This window comes from Lithobates pipiens, unplaced genomic scaffold (assembly GCF_037356315.1).
Source record: "Lithobates pipiens isolate NorthernLeopardFrog02 unplaced genomic scaffold, aLitPip1_a1.2 Scaffold_3, whole genome shotgun sequence".
NCBI lineage: Eukaryota > Metazoa > Chordata > Amphibia > Anura > Ranidae > Lithobates > Lithobates pipiens.
In genome coordinates, this window is record NW_027507790.1 from 265,293,332 (window position 1) to 265,318,131 (window position 24,800).

The 24,800-nt window shown below is 44.0% G+C and overlaps 1 protein-coding gene across 22 annotated transcripts in view; it reads left to right on the top strand.

Annotated features, from left to right (window-relative positions):
* The window catches only part of CELF4 (CUGBP Elav-like family member 4), a 1,506,243-nt gene that overhangs the window by 734,989 nt on the left and 746,454 nt on the right, over positions 1–24,800 (top strand). The window lies entirely within an intron of this gene.

Here is a 24,800-nt window from a genome sequence, read left to right on the forward strand (position 1 = left end):
TTGCCCAGAATATCGAGGATAACCATTTCAACGTCTGCATGTGTACAGAAATATTCTCAAGTGTCCACCAAAGGTTGCATATTCCATTTTTACAACCTCCCCAGATGTAAACTATCCAACCACGTTTCTTCTGTATACGTCTAATAATTTAGTTGTTTTACTTTATACTTTAATGTAAAACTAAACCAGGGCTCTCCCTCTGTCCCTCTTTTTCTGTAGATATTCCTGAGTGCCAACATTCCTTCACTCTTAGAACCAAAAATAGGATATCTTTTGAAATCTTGCTCAGGCCACGAGAGGCAGTCCCCGTGTTAAAACAAAGAGATCACTTGTAGGATGGATATTAGACATCCCTTTCTATTATGAAGACAGCAGAGACACAACGTATAGCCAGAGCAGCAACAGGAGAGGCAATGTTTAATTAGGAAGCTAATCTCATGACATCATCCCTCCTGGCCCCCTTCTTCCATTAATGGAGCTGAAAGTAGGCCACTAACTGCAGGGAGTTACTCCAGCTCCCCTCTTGGGGTTCCGCTATATTTGGCTGGAGACGCCACTGTGAAATTGCAGCCTCATTCTACATAGGCAGGTAACTTAATCACCCGACACCTCGCTACACGTAGGCTGGATGAACCGCAGCGTTAACCCCTTCAAGCCCGGGCAAGCATTGGAATTAGCGCAGGCCCTTAAAGGGCAGCTTCAGGCTGCACTTGCTAGAGGGAATCGTCCATCTTTAAACTATGCCAGTCAACCTTTTTATATTCTTTTTTTTTTTTTTAAACCTAAACTATATGTGCATTTTGCAATTTTCCTACTAGATTTTGTTCTTGTAGCACAGTGTTTATGTTTAATTATTTCTCTTATCATGGTGCAAATCCATAGGTCAGCTCAAAGTAAAACTGTGGCCAAGCTTTAAACTATTACATATTCACACATTTTAACAAGCAAAAATGTATTTCACCCCTCACCAATAACTGTAGCTGCATCCACTGTGGAGAAAATAATTTTCAAGTTTACAGCAGACACATACTGACTGTTAGCAACTCAGTCCTTATGCTCCCCCTTCCAGCAGTGACTCAGCAGTTCAGCTCCCCCTCCTCCATTCTCCCAAGCAGTGTGTCACGGTCTGGAGTCAGGCTCAGAGGCCAGTAGCTGTAGAAGCGGAGCAAATATTCACACAGGTCACCCTGGCTGATGACACGGGTTCACCTGAGATGCGGGATCTAAGCACTAACTGGTATTTATCAGAGCTCCTGATGGCGGAGATGGGCTTTGCTGCGTGTTAGTACCAGGTCGCGGTCCTTGGAATAGCCCCACCAGGAAGTGAGCTAGCCAGGGTCCAGTAGCCGATTAAGCAGGCAGGGATCAAGCAAAAGCGTAGTCGAGAAACAAGTCAAAAGTTGGAATCAAATAGTTGCAGGCTGGGATTCAGCAGAAGCTTAGCCAAGGAACAAGCCAAATGTCGATAACGAATGGTAGCCAAGATATCGTCGGCAGCAGAAGAGACGGGAGCAAGATAAAGGCTGGTGAAGGCATAATATCCTGGCGACCAGGAAGTGCAGAGACGTGGCTTAAATCAGGAAGTTCATGGGAGGAGCAAAGAGTTCAAGGTTCAAGGTAAACAGGATTCAAGACAAGATCATTAAAGGAATTGTCTAAGGAACTGTCCAGCATTCCAGGTGGCTCAGCAAGCAGAGTCACTACCAGACACAGCAGAGGTCCCAGGTTCAAGCCTAGGTCCTAACACATTGACTCAAGCTCAGTTCCTCCCTGCCACCATATTCAGTAGTGACAAATAAAAAAATCCTCCTACTAGCACTTCCCAGCTGTTAGTGCCCCCTCCTTGCTCCTCCCATCTGTGACTCAGCAACACAACTGATTCTTCTCTCCTAGCAGTTACTCAGCAGTTCAGCTCCTCCTCTGTCCTCCCAAGCAGTGACTCAAGCTCAGTTCCCCTCTGCTACCATATCCAGTAGTGACTCAAAAGCCCAACTCCTCCTGTTCCTCCTTCCCAGCAGCTTGCTCCCCCCATCTGTGACTCCTCAACTCCTTCTCTCCTGGAAGTTGCTCAACTCCTCCTCTTCCTGTCTCTCAGCAGCTCAACTCCTCTTTTTCTCTCTCCCAGCAGTGACTCAGCAGCTTAACTCCTCCTCTTCCTCTCTCCCAGCAGTTACTCAGCAGCTTAACTCCTCCTCTTCCTCTTACTCAGCAGCTCAACTCCTCTTATTCTTCTCTCCCAGCAGTGACTCAGCAGCTCAGCTCTCCCTCTCAGCAGTTGGCTTTCCCTTTTACCCCTTCCTAGCAGTGAATTGGCACACTGCCTTCTAATCTCTAATGTACACACAGCAGATGGGCAGGAAGATTGGGGAACAGAGTGCAGAGACCCAACTTGTGCATCTTCAGTGCGTATCCTGTGAAATTTGAGAATGAATTGCACCACAGTATTTGCTGCTACAGAGGTCAGTGAGGGTGTGTTTTAAAATTTTAAGGAAGCTCATAGAAGGATCAGTTTTTTTTTTTTAATTCAACAAGTGGATTGAATGAAAAAAAAAAAAAACTGACCCAATTCCTCCATCCACTCATTCAAAGTAGATGAGGGAATCCTCCCTGCTGAGCTATTGTACTCTGACAGCAGGGAAGCCCCACTTTCAGAATACAAGCTCAACTGGGTGGATTGACCTGCTGGTTGAAGAAGAAGAAGAAAAAAAAAAAGAAACATATCCTTCTATGGGCTGCCTTAACAAGCAGTAGCTTGACTTCTGTACAACCCCCTCTGCCCATACATGGATCGAAAATTTGGCCAGTCCCTGCTGAACTGGCCAAATATCGATCCACGTATGGCCGGCTTAAGAGTATATTAACCATAGCCTTTCCACAGTTCTACTTTAGACCTTGATTTATTGAAGTCAGTTAACTCTCTTTAAGTAGCTTACACTCAAAATAGTTTTATTTCAGCAGTTCAGTATTAATGCTTACAGTGCTACCATAAATCTATCCACTAGGGGAAGCACCTGAAGTATACTGTACACGAAGAGTAATAATTTGGGACAGCAAGAAAGAATAAGCATAACCGTCAAGTCCAAAATTACTTTCCAGCAAACATTACAATAACAGCTCCGAACGTACACTCACCATAAGTACGCCACCGGCTCCAGCTGAAGATTTAGCTTCACTTTAACTACCCGGGCTCTCCCCACTAGTCATGAATTCACATATATTAAAAGGTAATTTACTCTGTGTCTGATAATACATTTTCCTTATATGAATCCTGTATCCAGGCAACCCGCTCTCCACGTATTACCTTGTCTATATGGCTCATTGCTTAGCACTTGGTGCAAGCTTTTGCAATTCCCGGAAGATCAATAATCAGCATTGTCTAAACAGCAAAGAGCTGATTTTACCAAGAAGGGATAAAGACAATTTCCTACATGCGGAAAAAAAAAAACCCCCATCAGTTCAACAAGTTTTATTGGCGCTAATAAACGCTAGAAAACAGAGCGAGAAGTAGAAAATATTGATGAGCTACAAATTACGTGTTGTCCCATATATCTCACTATCCCAGCCCCCCATACATACACACACACACACACACACACACACACACACACACACACACACACACACACACACACACACACATATATATATATATATAATACCAAAAGTATTGGGGCACCTGCCTTTACACGCACATGAACTTTAACAGCATTCCAGCCTTATTCCACATACACACGACCGGACTTTTTGACAGATAAGGTCTGACGGTCTTTCGGCGGAGTTCCGATGAACTTTCCAAACAAACGGACTTGCCCACACACAAGCACACCAAAGTCCGACGGATTCAACCGTGATGATGTACCACCGGACTAGAATAAGGAAGTTCATAGCCAGTAGCCAATAGCTGCCCTAGCGTTGGTTTTCGTCCATCGGACCAGCACACAGATGAATGGATTTTTCGACCGGACTCGAGTCCGTCGGAAAGATTTGAAACATGTTTTATTTCTAGGTCCATCAGACTTTTGGGGGAAAAAAAGTCAGCTGGAGGCCATACATGATCATAATATCCGACAGATTCCACTGGTCCAAATCATTTGGTGGAGGGGGGATTATGGTGTGGGGTTGTTTTTCAGGGGTTGGGATCGGCCCCTTAGTTGGGGGAACTATTAAGTTGTCAGCATACGAAGACATTTTGGACAATTTCATTCCCCCAACTTTGTGGGAAACGTTTGGGCATGGCTGGTTCTTGTTCCAACATGACTGTGCACCAGCAAGGAAGGGAAGATGAAAGGAAGGAAAGAATGATGGATGGCTTGATAGATGGATAAAATGAAAGCAAGATAAAGGGAAGGAAGGAAGGCAATATAAAAACAAGGAAAACAAAAGTAATAAAGGAAGGAAAGAAGTAAGGGTTGGTAAAAGCAAGGAAAAAGGAAAGGAAAGGAAAGGAAAGGAAAGGAAAGGAAAGGAAAAGAAAGGAAAGGTAGAAGCATAATAGGATGGAAGGAGGGAAAAAATAAGGATAAAAGGAAGGAAAGGAAGGTGGGGGGAGGAAGAAAGAATGGAGTGAATGGCGAAAGGAAGGAAGGCAATAGAAAAAGAAGGAAAACATAGTAATAAAGGAAGGAAAGAAGGAAGGCTTGATAAAAGCATGGAAAAAGGAAAGGAAATGGAAGAGGGAAAAAAAATAGGAAGGAAGAATAGAAGCATAATAGGATGGAAGGAGGGAAAATCATAAGGATAAAAGGAAGGAATGGAAGGTGGGGGAGGAAGGAAGGCAATAGAAAAAGAAGGAATAAGGAAAGGTAAAATAAAAAGTAATAAAAGAAGGAAGGCGGGAGGGAAGGAAGCATAAAGAGATGGAAAGAAGGATAAAAGGTTGGAAGAAAGAAAGGGCAGAGGGAAGGATAACAGGAAGAAAGGATAATAGGATGGAGAAAAGGAAGGATGAAAGGATGGATAGAAATAACGAGGAAAAAAAAGTAAGGAAGGATAGAAGGAAGGAAGGCGGTCGATGAATCTTTAACAATCTACGTAAACGATTAACAAAAAACATTGAAACAGAAGGAAGGATGTATAGAAGCATAATAGAGTGGAAGAAGAGATAATAGGATAAAAGTAGGAAAAAAAGGAAGGAAGGAAAGACAGAGGGGTGGAAGGAAGTAAGGATGGAAAGCAGGAAGGAAGGAAACGGCAATGGCAGGTTTGTTTAAATGCCTTAACAAATTGGTTTCAGAGTTGGAAAACTGGTTTGTGCCAATTTGCAGATTGCTGTGTCTGTAACCAACACATGAAGCAGAGGGTGTGAAGCTTTTATGGTGTTTTTTGAACAGAGCTTTATATCTCCATTTATTGATTGGCATACTAATGTACACACGGTCGGATTTTTCAAAGGAAAATGTTTGATGAGAGCTTTTTGTCGGAAATTCTGACCGTGTGTAGGACATTTTCCATCGGAATTTCCGACACACAAAATTTGAGATCTGGATCTCAGATTTTCCGACAACAAAATCCGTTGTTGGAAATTCCGATCGTGTGTACACAATTCCGAAGCACAAAGTTCTACGCATGCTCGGAATCAAGCAGAAGAGCCGCACTGGCTATAGAACTTCAATTTTCTCAGCTTGTTGTAGGTGTTGTACGTCAACCACATTCTTGGCGTTCAGAATTTCTGACAACATTGTGTGACCGTGTGTATGCAAGACAAGTTTGAGCCAACATCGGTCTGAAAAAATCCCATGGATTTTGTTATCGGAATGTCCAATCGTGTGTACGCGGCATTAGAGAGGGGCGGTGACTGCACACAGCTCCTAATTTTTTTTAAATTCTTCCAAATCTCTATGATTGTTTAGAAAGATGAGAACCAGGCTGTGTTTTTGTTTCCTCTATATCGCATTGGGCTTAGGCTTTGTGGTCAGTCTGAATGTTGATTGCTCTTGGCTTCTTTTTTATATAATGCTTGGAAGAGGTTAATCTGGGCCAGTCAGGCCATTTGGGAAGGTGATATGATAAGTTTTCTTGTATTCCTGCATTTTCTCGTCCTTCCACCCTCTGTAGAGGACCTAATTTATGGCACGTACCTCCCCTGCTGCTGCCCCAGCAATAAAGCCTGCAGCTTGCCATGAATCAGCTGCTTCTGGGGTCCGGAGGTGAGCGTGTAATGTAACTGCTCCTCCGAAACAAAGTCTGGAGCTGAAATTGTTTACTGGTGGCAAATTAAAGCGCAAGTAATTGGTCAGCTGTTCTGCGAGATAGCGGAGGGCCCAAATTGACAATAAAGGGCAATGTTACAGAAGCAATTCATGCCTCTTCCCTATACAGCTCCATTTTTTTTTTGAATAATGTAATGGCGGGGAAGGGATTGGACCAGCTTACAGGGTATAAATCCAGTATCTGCTTTAAGTGGCTCTCCGTATTTAGCCTTCTGACAAGACTGCAAGTGGAGTTTAACAAACTACAAAAGATTTCCATAGACGGCAAGCTTTTCACTGTTATAACAAATACCAATGTGCTGCTATCATGCCATATGCACCGGTTGTGTTGCAGCTCGGATGGTCTGGCCAACTTGACTAGTATGAAGGCTGACTTGTTCAAAATGCTTGGTTCCTAGCTGTTTCTGTCTTCAATGCTCTGAGATATTGAGACGGAACCAGCACACCGATCAGGGATATTTAGTGATTCAGAAAGTAGTGAAGGCACTGGATAAGTATGATGGCCAGGGGATTGGTTTACCAGAAGTAGAGGTTAACTTCGCAGCACATTCACATTGAGAAAGAAAAGGAGGAAAAAGGGAAGGAAGCAAAAGAAAGGAAAGGAAAGGAAAGGGTAAACAATTCAGTAGGGAGGAAAGATGAAAGAAAGGAAACATGAGATAGAAATTGTCTGACTGGCTCTGGTTGCTCACTGCTACTGGGCCAGAGGCCTGCAGTACCTCTCCCCGGAGGCCCAGTAGTTTAGAAGCACATGTTGGATGGTGGACTACTGTTCCCAGCTAGCTCAGCTTGCAAATCCTGTGCCCTCAGGCCACATCGTTTTGACACATATCCCCACAGTCTCTCCTCTGATCCAGGAGTCCTCACCATTGACCGTGTAATGATGGAGACTTTGCTAATGACCGTGTAGAAGCAAAGTTCCCTCAAAGACTTCCTGGCACATCCAGCCCTCCAATGTGGTACACATACCAACCTCTCTCTTGATGGAGAACTGGACTGGATCATAAGTTCCGGCAGCGTCACCTGCTCCTCTGCTCCAGGAGTTCTTTATCAATGACCGTGTGATGATAAAGGCATTGCCAATGACTGTGTAGAGGCAAATCCTTCACAGTTCTCCCAGGGCCTCCTCCTGCGATCAACGCACCCCCCCCCCCCCGGTGGGGGTGCCCTTATGCTGCTGTCTAGTCTTCCATCCTCCACTCAGCCGACAACTCCCCCCAGTGGCATGTTACCTCAGGAGGCCTGCCCCCTGCCAATACCAGTTGGGGATTGGTCAGGGCTCCCACATGAGCTGCCTGCCACTCCAGTTCTATGCCCCGCCCATCTTCCAGAACATTCTCTCTAAAAACAGAGAAGGTGCCTCAGAACTAGAGCATAGATGGTCACACCCACTGCTACTCTGACCACTCCCAGCCCCCATACCAAAACAGACAGGCTTGGCTTGCAGCATAGGCCTGCCTAAATTTGCCTGTGCTGACAGTCTCCTAGTAAAATCATATTACTAGCACCTACCTATTGGTAGAGGGTGCTACATTAGGAAGGAAGAAGGGAAGAAATAGAAAAGAAGAAGGAACAAAGGAAAGTGGGTAACCAATTCAAAGAAGAAAGAAAGTAAAAATTTGATTGAAAGGAAGCAAGGAAAACAGAAGGAAAGGAAAGAGGAAGAAAGGAAGAGGCAAAGGAAGGAGGGAAGAAATAGAAAGGAAGAAAGAAGAAAACTGGGTAACCAGTTCAGGTGTTCAGAAATGAGTGGGGGGTAAAAGGAATGAAGGCTATAGAAAGGAAGGAAAAAGATAGGAAGAATGTAGGAAAGAAGAATGGAGCGAGGGAAGGAAGAGAGGAAGAAGAAAGGAGGGAAGGAATAAGTGGAGAAGAAGGAGGGCAGGAAATGGTGGGAGGCAATAGAAAGGAAGAAGGACAAAAGGAAGGCTAAATTAAATAAGGATAGGGGAAGAAGGAAGGCTGAGGAAGGGGAAGAAGAAAGGAAGGGGGCAAAAAAGTAAAGAGGGAAGAAAGAAAAAAGAGAGAGGGAAAAGGTAAATGTAAGAAGGGAGAGAAGAAGGAATAAAGTAATATAAAGGCAAGGAGGGAAAGGAAGGATGAAAAAGAGGAAGAAAGTAGAGAAGAGAGTCTGAAAGGAGGAGGGAAAAAAAGGAAGAAAAGTGAGGGAGTACAGAAGGAAGAAAGGAAGGGAAGATAAAAGGATGGAAGATAGGAAGGAAGTGGTATAGAAAAAAGGAAGGGGAGGAGGAGGAAAGGAAGGAGCTAAGGATGATAGCATCATGATTTGTTTTTGACCATCTTACCCATAGGCATTAACATCCACACTGATATGGGTGTAGGAACAAGCCTTCTATAGATATATGTGTACATGCAAAGTATTATATCTATACAAGTTTTTGATGCCTCTAGATGTATTATACACGAACAAGGCTTACCAAACCCATGATTGGTAACACCATCGATAAGATAGATGTCCACACATATCTTATAGTGAAATACATTGCAGATGATTGCTAGGGGTCACACCGCTATTGCCCTTTGTTCTGCAGGTCTATAACAAGCACGATTGCTTCCCTTTTTTTTCAATTTTTGCCTATCTGTTCCAAAAGTCTTATATACTGAGGCCCGTTTTGCCCGGCTCGTCGTTGCGGTGAATCTATAGTCACTGGGACCTCCAGGGAAGGTTGGCTGTGAATCGCAGCCTATTTATCCCCTCTAGAGCCCATTCTCACTCCTCTTCTCCTGTGATTATGACTAAGCATCTTCCTTAATAATGAGCTCATCTGACTTATGCAAGGTGTTCCTGAGTGCTGACTGAGCACAACCCTCACTGCGTTCCATCAGATGCAAGAGCGACTCCCGCTGGTCCTTTCGCTTCGTCTCCTGCTTCAACCGTGTCAATTTACAGCAGAGTGTTCAGTCCGGGATAAAGAGAAACTCTTACCTTCTGTAGAGCAAGCACGTTACGACACTGATCGTACGAGGAACGTAACGGCTGGAATTTGTTGAACGTGTCCTGGCTGGACAAAATACTGCTTCTATTTATTTTTATACTGCTCATTGCAAGGGGGAGGACAGCAAGTTCCACCTAGAAAAGTTCCCTCGTCCCAATTTTTAGGGACAAGAACCTGTTTACACCTGTGTGTGCCCCAAAAAGTAGATCGGGTTATAGAAAAATGTGTGTGTAGGCCAGGGAAGGGGGGCGGGGGGTCATATGGTGGAATCCAGAAGCCCCCTAGGAAGTTGATCAGATATCCTTCCCCTCCTCTAAATTAGTATCCCTCACCCATTTCCACAAAGAGTTAAAAGTAAAAAAAAAAAAAAAAAAAAAAGCACATACAAATCTTTTAATAAACTAAAACACAAAAACATACTTAAATTTTTTTACAGGTAAAATGTATTAAGGTCCCACCCAATGTTCATTAAATCGCCCAGCGAGGTAATCCACGTCAGTCATGGCATCCAGCAGTTTAATCCACGTTAATTCCGAGAAATCTTTACACTCACACCTCTAAATGACAGATTCCAGGCTGCGGAGGTTCACATTTACTGCCAGGAATGCTGGGTGCTGTCATTGACCCCCAGAGTAAATCAAATGTTAATTGTGGGTCCAGTGAGGTAATCCATTTCAATCTCGGCATCCAGCGGTGTAATCTACCTCAATTCCGATGGTACGTTACCCACCAATCTTCACACGCCACATTCATGCCTCTAAATGACAGATTCCAGGCTGCGGTCGTTTACATTTACTGCCAGGAATGCTGGGTGCTGTCATTGACCCTCAAGGCAAATCTAGCGTTACTCCTGTGTCCAGCGAGGTAATGCACGTCAAAGTATCCAGCAGTGTAATCTGCATAAATTTCAAAGGCACTCTACCCACCGATCTGCACACTCCGCACTCACAGCTCTAAATGACAGATTCCAGGCTGCAAAGGTTTACATTTACTGCCAGGAATGCTGGGTGCTGTCATTGACCCCCAGAGTAAATCAAATGTTAATCGTGGGTCCAGTGAGGTAATCCATTTCAATCTCGGCATCCAGCGGTGTAATCTACCTCAATTCCGATGGTACGTTACCCACCAATCTTCACACGCCACATTCATGCCTCTAAATGACAGATTCCAGGCTGCAGTGGTTTACATTTACTGCCGGGAATGCTGGGTGCTGTCATTGACCCTCAAGGCAAATCTAGCGTTACTCCTGGGTCCAGCGAGGTAATGCACGTCAAAGTATCCAGCAGTGTAATCTACATAAATTTCAAAGGCACTCTACCCACCAATCTGCACACTCCGCACTCACAGCTCTAAATGACAGATTCCAGGCTGCAAAGGTTTACATTTACTGACAGGAATGCTGGGTGCTGTCATTGCCTATGTTTGGCCCATGATATCACCTGGGATTCCTATGTACTGCCCACTTGGATTCTGCTATCATGACATCAATGGCGTTTAGATTCTTGTTTTGAGCTTATGTCGATGTTCGAACATGGACGTCTTCAAGCAACACTCACATCCCTTTCCAGATCTCATGGATCTGATACAACGATCGATGTGCACAGCCTATTGAGGACAAATACACATGCATGTATATCGGCAAAAAGTGTCAATAGAGCAAAGATTGGTGTCAGTAGGGCAGTGGATGGTGTCAGTCGTTTTTTATTTATATATTTTTTTACAATTTAATTTTTTTTTTACTTTTTTTTTAGGAGCCCCGTTATGGGGCTTTGGTGAAATATCAAGGGTCTAAACAGGCCCCTAATGTCTCACTTTTGAGACACAGAAAGAAACTGAGCAGAGAGATTCCCCAGTTCACTTTCTCTTCAGCTTGCAGTATACATAGTTTACAATGCTTCAGTTAGGAATGAATACCAGAGCGCTCGATACAGATCACTCACTGTGTTCGTTCAGAAAAGGCAAATATTTACCAGCCTTTCCCTGCTACCTGAGAGGAGGGAAGCTGGCAGCACCAACACCCTGTGTGCATGCCTATGGATGCAACCATGTGTTTTTGCATTGCTTTGGCCAGTGGGAGAGTGAACAAAAGACAAGACAATGAGTATAAACAGTAGGACAGAAGAAAAGAAGACATATGGTAAGTGGGAAGGGCGGTCAATTAACTGTTACTGCTCCCAGCAGGTTTATCTCAATACACAGACACAGAAAATCTGTAGCTCTCTGTGCCAAGAGTCCATGTTCCAAACAGCAATGTGTGAACTATAATGATTGGTTCCTGACCATGTGACCACCATGCCTAATTATGGTGACTACATTTGCAAACAAACAGGCCTTGCCTTATAGAGTGAGGCCTATTGACAACTGCAGCTGTCAAGGTGCAATATATTAGGGGTCGACTTATGAATGGTTTCACCTAAGGTTCACGCGACTTTCACCACATACTGTGTTTACCAGTTTTTAAATGAATTCTTAATTTGAAGGTGAAAATAGGTAAATAAAATAATAAAATGAGTGAAAGTTTTGTAAAACTTGGATAATATATATATATATATATATATATATATATATATATATATACACACACACACACACACACACCCATATATATATATATATATATATATGTCCATATGCCTTCTAGAAAATTAAGCCTTAAGGGTCCTTAAATACATAGAAAATATTTGGATGGATAGTTTAGATGGAGCTTTTGTACAAGCAGGCAGTATTGAAACTGTGATTCTATGTTAGTTTCCTAGATCGCGGCTCCCATCGCCCATTCGATCCACTCCGGTGACCCCCCCCCCCCCAATACTCTCAGGTGCCAGGTTATGAAGTGCCTATCCTAGCCTGCTGTACAAAGTGTGACTCAAAGACACCACGCTCCTAAGCAGCCTATGTACTGAATCGATGGATGGAAAGCGGCTGCAGCCTAGGCTTACTCCTAGGTGATGCCCACTGACGCATTTCGCCACCTGTATCAGAGGGCTTGGCCTGGGAGGAGCTTAGATAGAGGCCGCTTTCCATCCATTGATCCAGTACATAGGCTGCTTAGGAGTGTGGTGTCTCTAATTCACACTTTAGACAGTATTGAAAACAAAATAAATCATAAAAGTAAATATATATATATATATATATATATATATATATATATATATATATATATATATATATATATATATATAATAAACTGGATTTTAAGTTTAAAATCAATATTCAGCATATATGTGTGTATATATATATATATATATATATATATATATATATATACATATTTATATATATATATATATATATATATATATATATATATATATATATTATTTAAATGATACATGTTGTCACTGGAGAATCTGGTCTGGCCATCTATGCCTCTGGCCGAGAAAGGGTTACGCCATTTTTAATAAAGTACGGTAGCAAAGACTGGAATCTTCACCAGTGTACCGAAAATAATTTTTTATCAGCCTAGCTACTGCAAACCTCAAAAAAAAAAAAAAAAAACCTGAAGCCAGGTCTATTGCATTGGTTAAATGCCTAATATTGCCCTTTGTGCAGAGTTATTACAAAGGCCATTTTTATGTTCCATTTACCAGCGCAGGGTTTAATTGTGTCCCAGTGGAATATATTTTAGCGCACTGGTCAAGGCACATTTTTAAACAGTAAAGTCGAAGCTGAGCTCACAATAGACCCGGCTAAGGTCAGGCAGAGGTAGTTGAATATTTGTATTGATCTCGATCAGCTTTCCAGCGCTGTACGTGAAAGACTAGAATTAATCCATTACATTTCCCTGGGCTTGTTTTCAGAAACTCGTGCCAGCTTTCACAATTCTAAGAAAAACTTTTGCCCATCGACCTGACCATCAAACCAAAGGACAGATAGTTTCGTTTTTTTTTTTTCCTCATTTTATCTGGCAGCCTTCCCTGTGTTTAATCTTTGTACATTAAAGACCCTCAATGCCTCGATGACCATTAAGGATGATCAGTAATGACGGGATTTAAGGCTGGGGGAAATAAACAAGAACATGTTATCTGCTAGACTATTTGGACCCTTTATTGTCTGGATGTCATTTAAGACACTTAAGACCATTTCCTTGGTCAAAAGATGCCAATACAAAAAAAAGCCACTAGACATGGGTTCTTACCCATCATTCATCTTTCCTGTGGACAACCGGCAAGAAAGAGCAGAAAGGCCCCAGGAGGTGAAACCTAGCCACCACCATTAATACCTAAGACAGTGGATTCAGCTTAATACTTTTCAAAAAATAAAACAAGAACACAGGGAACCCCTCTAAGCTGTTCACAATCATATAAAAAAATAACTAGAATTGGTCCAATAGAAGATCGGGGTCTTTTACTTTATATGTATGGTGACCTTCAGCCAGAACACTGCCCCAAACCCATGAGAGCATTACAGCCTACAGACCAAGTTCAACTTATGGGGTAAGTTCCAAAAAATGATCTACTAGAATAACATAGTAGAATTTATTAGAAGTCTTTCCTCTAGTACCTTATGATGCATTAACATCCTTCTGTCCAGTGGCTATTTCACACTTTAATAAATTAACTTCAACTCCGGCCATTATAAATGAATAAAAAAATCTGTCTATCTTCTTTGCCAGCAGGAATAATGCAAGTTGAGTCTGAGCAGTCAAATGAAATGGATAGATAGATAGGTAGATAGAGCACAAGCGAGGGATGGATAGATAGATAGATAGATAGATAGATAGAGAGAGAGAGAGATAGATAGTTGAGTGGATGAATAGATGGGTTAATGGATGGATGGTTGGATGGATCTTTATAGAAACATGCTGATGACCATGTTGTCAATGGGACAAGAACTGAAGGTAAATTTCCTCAACGAAGGCCTTATGCCGCGTACACACGGCCGTTTTCCGTCAGAATAAACTCTAAGGCCGCGTACACACGCGGGGACTGTTCGCTCAACTTTGTCCGCTGAACAGTGTTTCGGCGGACAGTCCGCTCGTGTGTGGGCTTTCAGCGGACAGTTTCAGCGGACAGTCTGACGAACAAAGTTTTTCGGAAATTCCGAAAAACTGTCCGCTGAAACTTGGTTTGAGCGGACAGTCCGCCCGTGTGTAGGCTTGTTCGTCAAACTAAGTCTCGCGCATGCTCAGAAAGAATTTACACGCCGAAGGTTGCATTGCAGTGTATAGGACGTCGTTTTCTAGTCCCGTCGTACGTGCCGTTCACGTCATCGCGCACGGTTTCAGCGGACTGTTCGTTCGTCGTGTGTGGGCAAGTCCGTCCATGCTAATTTTGAGTGGACTGTCCGCTGAAACTGTTTGACGGACAAAGTTGAGCGAACAGTCCCCGCGTGTGTACGCGGCCTAAGGTTTTTTCCGACAGAGTTCCGCTGAAATGGACTTGCCTTCACACGATCACACCAAAGTCCGATAGTTTAGAACACGGTGATGTACAACACATACGACGGGACTAGAAAAAGGAAGTTCAATAGCCAGTAGCCAGTAGCTGCCCTTGCGTCGTTTTTGGTCCATCGGAACAGCATACAGACGAATGGTTTTCCCTATAGGAATTGATTCCGTCGGAAAGATTTAAAACATGTTCTATTTCTAGGTCCATCAGAATTTTCTAAAAAAAACTGTCCGCTGAAGCCCACACACGATTGGAATATCCGATGAAATTATTCAGTTAAAAGGGATGGATGGAATAATGACTGGAAGGACGGTTAAATGAGTCAAAGGAAAAAAGAATGTGCCACTCTACGTGTATGTAATGACCCAACTGGAACCAAGTAGGAGTGCTATCCCCGGCCTGCCTCCGTGGAATACTTGGTAAAAAGAAGAAATGGCTGCACATCCAAAGGTTCCAAAATATCGTGCCTTTATTGAAGATATTTAGTCTTGTAGATGCGTTTCCCACATCCAACCTGTCCTTAATCATTACCTCATCATTAAGCACAGGTTGGATGTGGGAAACGTATCTACGTGACTAAATATCTGGTGTCCTTGGTGTATCCTAGTGGTTTTCATTTTGGAACCTTTGGATGTGCAGCCATTTTTTTTTTTCCAAGGATGGTTAAATGAATGGATAGATGGATGGATAAAGAAACACTGTCTGTGTCCCCGCTGATGACCATGTTGTCAATGGGAATGGAAATGTTCTCAACGAGACCTCCAATTAAAATAAGAACCTTATTGAGTACTGTCCACGATACTTTTTTTTTTATTGGCACTAACATTCAAATTTTCAGGACAACCACTATCCGAAAAAAGCTTTGGCTGGACACTTTAATTTCCTCCACTTGAATAAAATAAAAATAAAAAACAGTTTAAAGGCAAAATCCATTTAGAATTTAGATTTTTGGAAGAAAATAATGCACATGTAAAAAGTGATTAAATCAAGCTTATAAGTATCCTGGGTCCTTTTCAGAAATTGTAGAAAATCACAACAATTTTTTTTTTTTTTTTTTAGATCAAACCCATTTATAAACAGACCCCATTGAGCAGATTTCCCCTTTAGGTTTCTAATTAAGAAGTATCGATGCAGCATCCAGAGGATGTCACTAATGGCTTTTCATTTGGCTTTGTCGATGCAGCCAAAGTCGAGGCCTGGGACATCCATCACGTTGGAGCAAAAAGGCAGCGATAGAGAGGCAGCCAGCTCGGTCAGCCTGTGTAATAGATGGCTCCGTAGCCTCGTCTCTCTGCGCTCGGTAGCAGCACAATATATGCACTGCCTCTGGGTAACGGGGAGGCAAACTGTGTGCTGGAGGTTAAAGCACCAACGAGGCTTAGCAGTATATCTCTGCTCCGCAGCCAAGCAGAGGCTCTTAGTCATGTAACGGTGCCCGACAGCCTCTCCTTAGCGGTTTCATTACTCAGTTTGGGCCTCGTACGCGCGCTCCATGCCATAATGTCAGACATTAAACGTCATGCTCTTTTTAGAGTCATTGGACAATGGCGCACTGGTGTCCTGCAACACTGCAACTGGGTCTTCATAACTGCAGCTTGTGTGTTCAGCGGGTACGAAAAGCACTTTGGAAAGTTTCAACTTTAATTTAACACCGGTAGAAGAATGGCCGGCGTGAGCCAATACAAAACTGGCCACCTAAAGCGACTCTGACCCCAAAAAATAAATAAATATAATAACACCTCGTATGCAGTCCCACTGCAGATGACTCTGGTCTTCACTCTCTTGCAGAGCTTCAGTATCCTTCACTTCTGGATATGTTGAATATCTCCATTTTCTGTTTGCTCACTGTGGTTTTACCCATTGTCTGCTAAATCACTACTGCTGTGCTGGGATCCAATGGGAACATAGCGGCCACCCATTCCTCCACTCTTTACTCTTTTGAAAAGCTTGATCTACTGAAAAATTCTCACTATCTAACACTTCTGGGTGTGCCAAATACATGCATCCTCTGCTTTGTGCTGCAGTTTCACCCATTGCCCTCTACATCATTACTGCTCTGCAGAGGCCCAATGGGGACGATGTGGCTACCTATGCCTCCATTATTGGCTCCCTTGAAGAGCTTCCCCTGCCGAAAACTCTTCCACACTTCTGGTTACGTCAAATGTCTTCACTCCCTGTTGCTCAATGTGGTCTCACTCATTGCCTGCTACATCACTACCCAATGGTAGTGATGGTACCTGCCACCCATGCCACCAATCATCACTCTGTCGCCTGCCAAAGATTCCTCACCATCTGACACTTCCGGGTGTGTTGGAGATATCTTCACCTGTGTACTGTGCTTTCACCAATTGCCCACTAGATAATAACTGGTCTTCAAGGTACCAATAGGAACATAGCAGTCACCTGCACTTCCGGGCCTTGATTACTTAAAGCGTTTCACCTGCCAAAGAATTCCCCCATTCAACACTTCTGGATGTCTCAAATGTCTGTACTCCTCATTGCTCTGGTTTCACCCCTTGCCTGCTACATCACTACCCAGATAGGACATAGCAGCCACCCATGCCTCCAGTCTCCATAGTATCCTCTCTATCCACACTTCCAAGTGTGTTGTGTGCACACATCCCTTGCTGTGTGCTGTGTTTTTCCCCATTGCCTGCTACATCACTACTGCTGTGTGGGGACCAAATAGGGGAATAGTAGCCACATGTGTCTCCATTTTTATTTACAATACTACTTTGATTTGTAAATATATATATATATATATATATATATATATATATATATATATATATATATATATATATATAACCAAAAGTATTGGACCACCTGCCTTTTACACGCACGTGAACTTTAATGGCATCCCAGACTTAGTTTGCAGGGTTCAATATTGAGTTTGCAGCTTCAGCTCTTCTGGGAAGGCTGTCCACAAGGTTTAGGAGTGTGTCTATGGGAATTCTTGACCATTCTTCCAGAAACGCATTTGTGAGGTCAGGCACTGATGCTGGACAAAAAGGTCTGGCTCGCAGTCCATACAGACATGGATGAGCGTGTTTGGGGTGGAGGAACTTAACTGGCCTGCACATAGTTCTGACCCCAACCCGATAGAGCACTTTTGGGATTAATTAGAGTGGAGACTGCGAGCCAGGCCTCCTTGTCCAACATCAGTGCCTGACCTCACAAATGCACTTCTGGAAGAATAGTCAAACATTCCCATAGACACACTCCTAAACCTTGTGGACGGCCTTCCCAGAAGAGTTGAAGCTGTTATAGCTGCAAAGGGTGGGCCAACTCAATATTGAACCCTTTGGCCTAAGACTGGGGTGCCATTAAAATTCATGTGTGTGCAAAGGCAGGTGTTCCGATACTTTTGGTAACATGTTGTGTGTGTGAGTGTGTATATATATATATATATATATATATATATATATATAGAGAGAGATATACTCTCTGGGGATTCATGGAAGGACAATGACAGGTCCACTTTAATTCCTTTGCCATGAAAAGATGAGAGGTTGATTGGCACATTCATTATTTTGCAGTTTAAGAAAAGATTCTGGAATACTGTGAGATTTCATGGAAACCATTGAAAAGCCTGAATACAATGGAACACATAACAAGGGTTTGATACAAGTTGAATCTGAACATCCTAATAATGATACAACACTGTTTTTTGTGTTTTTTTTTTAAATCATTGTGGCTGTGTTTTCGCTTAGCGCCCAAACCCCCGCCTGCCCTCCCTTTGCGGTAAATAATGCGTGTTTGTTGGCGTCGGCATGTGAAGTGCTGATGTAAGGATTAGAGGCCGTGTCATTTATCTCCCGCTACTTTGTAAATATTGTGTCATTTAAAGCTGCATTGTTTGCCAAATCCCAGCAAAGCTCCGTATTGGAAAACCATTAGTGGGGAAACTTGACACTAATGTGTATATGGGGGCTGCACGTCTCCACTACGAGGATGAAGTGATGTACTGCCGCCTGAAACCCACCCTACTGAACCCAACCCCATGCTTTCTGAGAATTAAGAAAAGAAACAGTGAAAAAATGTGACCTTCTATTTCCCTCATGGGGAACACGGAAAGATAAATCCTGAAGCCCGGCTCGACGTTTAGTTTAAATCAGGTAAATACATTCCAGGTGCATCAAATTAAAAGCTGTGCTAAGTCTTACAGTTACTTTTCTTAAGAAAGCAGCCACAGCTTGAGTAGAAAAGCCTGTCCCCTGCCAGCATGTTGCATAGTTCCTTGCTCTCTGTATGGAAGCAGTGGTCTTTCTGCAAAGGTATGACAAGAGCATTAGCTTTACTGATTACAAAGCTATAGGTCTGTGTTTACTATGCTTCTGTTTGTCAATGAAGCCTCTTTGTCAATAGGAAGCCTCTTAGCACATAGGCTTCCTATTCATTCACTCTCCCGTGCAGCTGAGGCTGCAGAGAAAGAGATGTGTGTTTGAGTTTTGGGGTGCACACCCTAATGCAATAGGCTGCACATGCCTATGCATACAGTATATATGCATACAGCTGCCATCCCTTGCTCGTGCTGTGAGCATGCTGACTGAGTGCCCCCAGCATTGTGACCTTTCTGCCACTGCCATTGTGACCTCCCAGTCACTGTTTGGTGGGGCAGGGTGTGGTCCTGATCTTTGTGATCATAGTGAGAGCCAATCACAGTGACCATATGCCCAGGAAACCCATGTAGTACCTCCAGTGTTACCAATGGAACACTGGAGGCACTGCATGGGGTAATTAGTAATTAGTAACCCTTTCCCTCTTGCTGAAAATATTTACTAATTACGGAACTGCCCTCATTTTTCATCTATCTGGATTTACGTTTTTTCAATACAGCCAGCCAGGTCTATATCGCATCGGTAATTTTTTTTAAGTGTCGCGGGCCTTTCATCTTATCTCATTGCTGAGAGGTTCCTCAGGTTCCTAGGTTTTCAAATATCCCACTTCCTACACTCTATCTGGCCCTCTGGAGATCCTCCCTTATTGACAGCTTATGAACAATAGTGCACCAAAGACCAGGGTACGAGAGGTGGTATTTCTATGGTGCACGATTCACTGATAACCCCGGTTCAGAAACAGCCATACAAATTCCGGCTTGGGAGAGGGACCTTAATTCTGAGGTACATTTGGATTCCTGGTCGTCTAGACTCCTCTAGATCTCCTATAAGGGTATTCTGAATATTTCATTGATAGAAGCTAGCCTTAAAGTCCTGACCAGATGGTACTTGGTCCCTACTCACCTAGCCAGGGTGTATACTATGGCTCCCGCGGTTTCCGAAATTTAACTGGGAGGCTCTATGCTACATATATGGTGGGAATGCCCCCAACTTAGGGATTTCTGGAACAGGGTGTTTTCGGTGCTCCAGAAGCTGACTGGGTTGTCCATTGAACAACTGGCAAGTCTAGCATTGCTTAATGACTTACCACCCAGGTGTCCTCATCCTCTGAAACGTCTGGATTACTTTGTTCTACTATTGGCTAAGACCACTATAGCAGGAGCATGGAAGACACCCTCGGTGTCCTACAGACGGTTGAAACAAAACATTTTGTGAATTATGATTCATGAAAAGGTTGCTAGTATTTTCAATGAACATCAGACTCTCTTTGAACGTACCTTGGGCAACCTTGGGCAACATATCTCCACGTTCTATTTCTCTAACTGCTGACATGGTAAGGTCTCTGGGCTCCTCCTCTCCTGCTTCACCGCCCTACCCCCTTTAAACTAGATTTTCCTTCTTTTTCTGGATGCTTCTTTTCCCTCTGACTCCAGGTCAGTCGGTTACAACAACCCTCCCCCACCCCAGTGGCTCGATCGTCAGCTCACCAGCCCAGCACTTACTATCTAGGTCACGGGCAGCACTTCCTCGCCGTCGGCTTCACCCTACGTCTTCTCCTCCTTGGCATCACGACGGCTTCCCCTGCATCTTCTCCCCTTCCTCCTCAGCGGCCAATATGATCACTTCTCCTCTCGGCCAATCAGGTCTCAGGCCCAGGAGGAGAATCAGGAATACAATAGTGAATATTAATTTGCTATTGTCACACAACTGGGTGGGCTCAGGGCGCAGTGCTTTGCACGCCGTGCCCACCCTTTTTTGAAGCCAATTAGAGCCTCTGGCTCTAGTCATGTGCTTCTAACAACAACAAAAGAAAAACCCATTGGAATCCATGCGTCCGGCATCCTGTATGTAGATTAGGGGGGGGGGGGGGTTTCCCTGTGATTTTGGTTCGCAAGTTTTTGTGATTTTAACTCTTGGTGCCCATTAAGTTCCCTACATGTAATAATATTCACAAGATGATACCTTCTCTGATACGTATTTCTCGCTACTACAAGCCATGGCACTGTGGTGTTACATGTTATCACGTCATATTTTAGTAGTAAGTTCTCCATATTAAGTATTGTTAGGTTACTACTAAGCACTGTATTGTTTATTCTTTTGCGCTGCACTATTGTACTTTTGTATTGTCCTGGAAGGCACTGGCACTTTCTGTTGTTTATGCTTTGCTTTAACCTAAATAAAAACCTTTTCGAAAGTAAGATACAGCCAGCCAGTAGAGGGAGCCACTGTAAATTTGTATAAAAACCACAATAACCAAAACACGGATCAGTAAAAATGTGATGTCAAAAATAACATTCGGTCGGTAATGACTAAACCCTGCTTCATTCGGAGTATCTTCTTAACAATTAGGCCGTATCACTCTGCCCCTGTACTCCTTTATTTCTCTCATTTTAGCAGATCTGCTCTTTTTTTTCCTCTCGGCGTCTGGTACAGTTCAGTCCGTGCCTTTTCTGCAGTGCTCTGTCAGTTCATTCTCTAATGCCAAAAATTGTAATCCTACTGGGTATTTGCTCACACTGGAAGTACAAAGGAGGGGGAAAAAAAAAGCCCTTTCATATGTCTCTTATCAAGCGTGGCAGTCCTGTGCCGTGCATTTAAATGTGCCGTTTCCCCCGGCGGAAATCAAATTGTCCTATATTTTAACATTAAAGAAAATAGTTTCTCCTAATGATCCTTCCTGCATACATTCGTCGCCTGTGACGGCGTCCCCGAAAAACAGCCACGGGCTACTGTTTAGACTCCTTGGGGGTCCCAGATGTGCCCCCCCCCCACCTCCCTAATTCTTTGTAAGGGCCACACATCGTTTCTGCTTTTTGATTCTCAATAAAGGAAATTAAAGCTCGTCAATTTATTCACAAGTATTAATGAGAAGGTGGATCGGTCTGAAGCAAGACTTGGGTTAGAAGGAGCTGAACAATTGGGGTTCAATGAGATCAGGATTTAATAAAGAAGTACAGCGCTACCTTATTAGAGTGATAGCATCATAGGGGGGGGTTTATTGCTGCCCCAGGGGGGTTATTGCAGCCCAATATAGCATAACTCCGTCAACCAATCAATAAAAGCTGGAACCCATCTGGGTGTCACCAGTGAACTAGTATTGGACCATGGGCCCCTTTACTAATTCACTACATATTGGGTGGATTATAATTACCATGAATATCCGCTGAACTGAATCACCATTTGCTCAGATTTGTTCATCAATCATTTTTAATTAAAGCCAAACACCAATAAATGTTTAGCTCAGTGGCGACCGGTGCTCCTTATTTTGGGGGGTGGGGGGGGGTTGGCAAACAAACCCCCTGGCTATCTACCCCCTCATATTGGGTGGATTATAATTACCATGGATATCCGCTCAACTGAATCGCCATTCGCTGGGATTTGCTCATCAATCATTTTTAATTACAGCCAAACACCAATAAGTGTTTAGCTTAGTGGCGACTGGTGCTCCATATTTTGGGAAGAGGGGGGTGGCGGCAAACAAACCATCCAGCTATTCACCCCCCTATATTGGTTGGATTATAATTACCATGGTTATCCACTCAACTGAATCGCTATTCGCTCAGATTTTCTCATCAATCATTTTTAATTAAAGCCAAACACCAATAAGTGTTTAGCTCAGTGGTGACTGGTGCTCTATATTTTTTTTTTGGGGGGGGGGGTGGCGGCAAACAAACCCCCGGCTATCCACCCCCATATTGGGTGGATTATAATTACCATTACCATGGATATCCACTCAACTGAATCACCATTCGCTCAGATTTGCTCATCAGTCATTTTAATTGTGCGGTGGTGGCAAACAAACCACCCGGCTATCCACCTGCCATATTGGGTGGATTATAATTACCATGGTTATCCACTCAACTGAATCGCTATTCACTCAGATTTGCTCATAAATCATTTTTAATTAAAGCCAAACACAAATAAGTGTTTAGCTCAGTGGCGACCGGTGCTCCTTATTTTGGGGGGGTGGCAAACAAACCCCCCCGCTATTCTCCCCCCCGCCCAAAATATGGAGCACTGGTCACCACTGAGCAAAGCACTTATTAGTGTTTGGCTTTAATTAAAAATGATTGATGAGCAAATCTGAGCGAATGGCGATTCAGTTGAGTGGATATCCATGGTAATTATAATCCACCCAATATGGCAGGTGGATAGCCGGGTGGTTTGTTTGCCACCACCGCACAGTTGCATCGCTATCGGGGTGAGGGCGACCAGTGGGGTGTCACCATTAAGGTGCTGTCAAGCCCCTCCATCAGTGTAGTGTGACTTTGGCCTCTTTTTCCTGCTCAGTCCAGCAGAGAACTCAGCGGCACTGTGACAGGAGAAAGGCGAGCTGTGGGCTATCAGAGGTTTGCCCCGCTCCCCCACCCCCCGTTTCTCCTGTCAGGGAAAAGAGACGGCGGCTCTCACCAGGTTCCCTGCCCAGCTTCCTGCCTCCTCCGTTCCTTTCAGATTGGCCATAACTGAGGGCTAATCAAAGGAGACTAGGAGAGGAGAGCATCGTGAGACATGTAGTCCCAAAGATTGGCGGCCCCATTTTCCGCAGGGAGGAAGCTACAGCTCAATCAAGAGAGAGATTGAGAGACTGCAGCCTGGAAAAAAGCTGAGGGAGAGAGCACTACAGGGCAAAGAATAAGGAGTGTGCTGGGCGGAAGCCAGAGAGAGATCTGCGCTGCCCAGCGCCACCAGAGAGAGCCTTGCTGCCCAGCGCCACCAGAGAGAGCCATGCTGCCCAGCACCGCCAGAGAGAGAAAGACTGAGCCACTACCAGGGTACAGACAAGCTACACTACTGACCAGAGTCGCCCCTGGGGAACCCAGAGTGAGCAATTGTCCAGCCGGAGGGATCACTGCTGTAGTTTCGCTGGGTCTGGTAAGAGGGTCTGTTGGCCATTATCCATTACATATCCTAGGAACGGTCTTACGTCTGCAGTCTCTGACCATGATAATGTGATAATTAGGGGCCCTAAAATGATGCCCCCCCCCCCGGAAAAAAGTTCTGCAGACGCCCATGATTCCGGCTATTCTTTTCACCGCCAAAAGCTGCTGTTTCCGATCACAGCCTGCTATACAAGTGAATGGCTGTACACGGCCGTACTCCTGAGGTTGGCACAGGCCTTATGCACATGGAGAGTGAGAGGCTGAATATAAGCGCAGCGTAAAATTCTGGCTATTTTGCAGCGCCACAAGCTGCAAGTTCCACCCACAGCCTGCCACACAAGTGAACGGCTGTACACACCACGCCAAAGCCTCTGTGCATCAACGTATTCCCGCGCATGCGTATACAGCATATTTCCCAAATGTGACCCTTCCACATTGGGGAGATAAGCCCGACGCACATTGCGCAGAAGAGCACTTGTATGGCAGCCTGCTGCTTCCCAGGAGCAGGAAAACACCTGGAATTTTTCCATTGAGCATATTTTCAGCCTCTCACCGTCCAATCAGAAAAGAAGTACACCAAGCCTGGCATTATCTGATTTATTTTTTCCCCTGACATTAGCTTCCATAGGACATATTGACAGCACTTCCCTGAGAAGGTCTTATTGACAAACCTTTTCTATTATCAGCGCACAAAAGTTTGAAAAGTGTGTGGGGGGGGGGGGAACGGCGCCAGCATTTTATCAAATGTCGTGATCTGTGACCCCAGCGCGCGCAGAGGACGCCTGCGGGCCCCAGAGATGGAATGGGTGCATTGCAGCAAACATTGTATACAACAAGTGCAGACAAGTAGGTCTCCTGTGCTCCCTTACAAAGTCCATCTCTCCTGGCTGGCTAATCTTGCAGACAAGTTCACATTCAGCAGAGAAAATTGATTACTCTCAGCGGCAATTAACATCTGGTCCCGGGTCAAATCATTAGGATAATTTATAATGGGGGGAACGCGAAGTCACCAGCTATAGGGCAT